This window comes from Durio zibethinus, chromosome 3 (assembly GCF_047325235.1).
Source record: "Durio zibethinus cultivar Kanyao isolate XHJ-2024 chromosome 3, ASM4732523v1, whole genome shotgun sequence".
Lineage (NCBI taxonomy): Eukaryota > Viridiplantae > Streptophyta > Magnoliopsida > Malvales > Malvaceae > Durio > Durio zibethinus.
Window position 1 is genome coordinate 2,284,703 of NC_143164.1, and position 5,015 is coordinate 2,289,717.

The window sequence follows — 5,015 nt, forward strand, 5'->3', positions numbered from 1 at the left end:
AATTAATACTAATAGATTTAAAAAAATAAATTTGTTTGCTAAACTAGTTCAAATAGTTAAGGCTATATGAATAATTCTTTATTTTAAATTGTTATGACATTTTGTTGCATCGTAAAATAGTTTTTTCACTTCTTGCTAACTTATTCAGAATAAAGTACAATAAATTTATTAATATTTCAAAATTAATCAATAAGAGATTTAATAAATAATTTTGTTTGCTGAACCAGTTAAAATAATTTTGACTATTTGAACAATTATCTATTTCAAATTGTTAAACAAATGTTTTGTTCTGTCATAAAACAAATGTTTTTGTTCAAATAAGTTTGTTTGAAATAAAATAATATTAATTTATTAATGCTTTGAAAATTAATAAGTAAGAGAATTAAAAAATAAATTTGTTTACTAAACCAGTTCAATTAGTTATAACTATTTGAACAATTATTTATTTCAAATCGTTATGACTATTTGTTTTGTCATAAAAAAATTATTTTTGTTCATATAGTCTTATTCATAATAAAGTAATGCTAATTTATTAATATTATAAAAATTAATAAGTAATGGATTTAAAAAAAGAATCTGTTGGCCTAACTAGTGCAAATAGTTATGATTGTTTGAACAATTATCTATTTCAAATTGTTATTACGATTTGCTTTATCAGGAAATAATTGGTTCTGTTCGTACAAGCTTATTTGAAATAACATAATTCTAATTTATTAATATTTTGAAAATTAATAAGAGATTTAAAAAATGAATCTGTTCGCCAAACAAGTTGATATAGTTATGATTATTTGAACAATTATCCATTTCAAATCATTATAACCTTTTATTTTTGTCATAAAAAAATCTTTTATATTCGTAGAAGCTTATTTCAAATAAAATAATACAAATTTCTTCATATTCTAAAAATTAAAGAGTAAAAAATTTAAAAAAATAAATCTGTTTACCGAATAAGTTCAAATAGTTATGACTATTTGAACAATTATTTTTTAAAAATTGTTATGACTTTTTTTTTGTCATAAAACAATTGTTTCTATTCATACAAGCTTAGTCGAATTAAAATAATATTAATTTATTAATATTTAGACAATTAATAATTAAAATATTTTAAAAATAAATATGTTTATCGAACAAGTCCAAATAGTCATAACTATTTGAATAACTATCTACTTCAAATTGTTATGACCTTTTGTTTCGTTATAAAAAAATTGTACCAATTCATATAGGCTTATTTGGAATAAAATAATACTAATTTATTAATATTCTAAAAATTAATGAGCAAGAAATTTAAAAAATGAATCTATTTACCAAACAAGTTCAAATAGTGATGATTATTTGGACAATTATCTATTTCAAATCGTTATGACCTTTTGTTTTGTCATAAAACAATTGTTTCTATTCATACAAGCTTATTTTGAATAAAATAATATAAATTTATTAATATTCCAAAATTTGTTAAGTAGAAATTTAAAAAATAAATTTGTTTTTTTTAATATGTTCAAATAGTTATGACTATTGGAACAATTATCTATTTCAAATATTTATGACTTTTTATTTTGTCATAAACCAATTGTTTTTATTCAATAAAGCTTATTTGAAATAAAATATTATTAATTTATTAATATTCCAAAAATTAATATGTAAAATATTTAAGAAATAAATTTGTTTACCGAGCAAGCTCAAATAGTTATGGCTGTTTGAACAATTATTTATTTCAAATAGTTATGATCTTTTGTTTTGTTGTAAAACAATTGTTTCTAATTATACAATTTTATTCAAAATAAAATAATACTAATTTATTAATATTTTAAAAATTAATAGGTAGGAGATTTAAAAAATAAATCTGTTTACCAAACAAGTTCAAATAGTCATGTCCATTTGAACAATTATCTATTTCAAATCATTATGACCTTTTGTTTTGTCGTAAAATAATTGTTTATGTTCATACATAATTATTTAGAATAAAATAATACTGATTTATTAATATTTTAAAAATTAATAAGAGATTTAAAAACTAAATCTATTTACTGAACCATTCAAATAGTTATGACTATTTGAACAATTATCTATCTCAAGTCATTCTGATCGTTATTTTGTCATAGAAGAATTGTTTTTTTTTCATATAAACTTATTCGAATTAAGAAAATACTAATTTAATAATAAAAAATAAATGTGTTTTGCCGAACCAGTTCAAATAGCTAAGATTACTAGAACAATTATCTATTTCAAATTATTCTAACCTTTTGTTTAGTCATAAAAAAATTATTTCATTTCATACTAGCTTATTTGGAATAAAAAAATTTAATTTATTAACATTAGAAAAATTAATAAACAAGAGATTTTAAAAAAATAAATCTGTTTATCAAACAAGCTTAAATAGATATGACTATTTGAATAATTATCTATTTAAAATCGTTATGACCTTTTGTTTTATCATAAAATAATTGCTTCAGTTCATAAAAACTTATTTGAAATAAAATAATACTACTTTATTGATATTTCAAAAATTATTAGGGAAGAGATTTAAAAACTAAAATTGTTTTTCGAACCAGTTCAGATAGTTACAACTATTTGAACAAATATCGATCTCAAATCATTATGATCTTTGTTTTGTCATAAAAAAATTGTTTTTGATCATACAAGCTTATTCGGATAAAAATAATACTAATTTAATAATATTTCAAAAATTAATAAGTAAGAGATTTAAAAAATAAATGTGTTTGCCAAATCAGTTCAAATGGTTAAGACTATTAGAATAATTATCTATTTCAAATCATTCTAACCTTTTGTTTAGTCATAAAATAATTGTCTCAGTTCATACAATTTTATTCAGAATAAAATAATACTAATTTATTAACATTCAAAAAATTAATAAGCAAGAGTGTTGAAAACATAAATCCTTTTATCAAATAAGTTCAAATAGTAATGATTATTTGAACAATTATCTATTTAAAATCATTATGAACTTTTGATTTGTCATAAAACAATTGTTTCAATTCATAAAAGCTTATCCAAAATAAAATACTACTTTATTACTATTTCAAAAATTAATAAGAAGAGATTTAAAAAAATAAATCAATTTACTAAACAATTCAAATAATTATGGCCATTTGAACAATTATCTATTTCAAATCGTTATTACCTTTCATTTTCTCATAAAACAATTGTTTTTCAACATACAAGCTTATTTGAAATAAAAACATTATTACCTTTCATTTTGTCATAAACCAATTGTTTTTCAACCTACAAGCTTATTTGAAATAAAATAATACTAAGTTATTAATATTTCAAGAATTAGTAGGAGATTTAAAAAATAAATTTGTTTACCAAACTAGTTTAAATAGTTATGACTATTTGAACAATTATCTATTTCAAATAGTTATAACCTTTTGTTCTATCATAAAATAATTATTTATGTTCATACAAGTTTATTCAAAATAAAATAATATTAATTTAATAATATTACGAATGTTCATAACTAAGAGATTTAAAAAATAAATCCATTTGCCAAACCAATTCAACCAATTAAGACTATATGAACAATTATCTATTTCAAATTGTTATGACCTTTGTTTTGTCATAAGACATTATTTCAGCTCATACAAGTTTATTTAGAATAAAATAAAACTAATTTGTTAATATTTCAAAATTTTATAAGTAAGAGATTTAAAAAATAATTCTATTTATTGAACCAGCTCAAATAAGTATAACTATTTAAACAATTATCTATTTCAAATTGTTATTACTTTTCGTTTTATGATAAAACAATTGTTTTTGTTCATATAAGTTTGTTCAAAACAAAATAATACTAATTTATTAATATTTAGAAAATTATTCAGTAAGAGATTTCAAAAACAAATCTTTTTACCAAACCATTTCAAATAGTTTTGGCTATTTGAAGAATTATCTATTTCAAATCGTTATAACATTTTGTTTTGTCATCAAATAATTGGTTCTATTCTTGCTATTTTATTCAAAATAAAATAATACTAATTTAATAATATTCCAAAACTTAATAACCAAGAAAATAAGAAATAAATTTAATTGCGAAACCAGTTCAAATAATTAAGACTTTATGAACGATTATCAATTTCAAATTGTTATGACCTTTTGTTTTGTCATAAAGCAACATTTTTTATTCGTATAAGCTTATTCGGAATAAAATAATACAAATTTAATAATATTTCAAAAATTAATAAGTAAAAGATTTGAAAAATAAATTTGTTTACCAAACCAGTTTATATGGTTAAGACTATTATAACAATTATCTATTTCAAATCGTTCTAACCTTTTGTTCAGTCATAAAACAATTGTTTAAGTTCATACAAGCTTATCCGAAATAAATCAATACTAATTTATCATCATTAAAAAATTAATACAAAGGAGATTTTAAAAAATAAATATATTTACCGAACAAGTTCAAATAGTTATTCCTATTTGAATAATTGTCTATCTAAAATTGTTATAACCATTTGTTTTGTCATAAAACAATTGTTTAACTAATACAAGCTTATACGGAATAAAATAATACTAATTTATTAATATTTCTAAAATTAATAAGAGATTTAAAAAATAAATTTGTTTACTAAATTAGTAAAAATAATTATGGCCATTTGAACAATTATCTATTTCAAATCGTTATGACCTTTTTGTTTTGTTATAAAATAATTGCTTTTGATCATACAAGCTTATTCGAAATAAAATAATACTAATTTATTAATATTTCAAAAACTAATAACTAAGAGATTTAAAAAATAAATCTGTTTATCGAACCATTTTGAATAGTTATGACTATTTGAATAATTATCAATCTCAAATCGTTATGATCTTTGTTTTGTCTAAAATAATTATTTGTGATCATAGAAGCTTATTCGGTTAAAAATAATACTAATTGAATAATATTCTAAAAATTAATAAGTAAGAGATTTAAAAAATAAATGTGTTTCTTAAACTAGTTCAAATAGCTAAAACTATTAGAAAAATTATCTATTTCAAATTGTTCTAACATTTTTTAATAA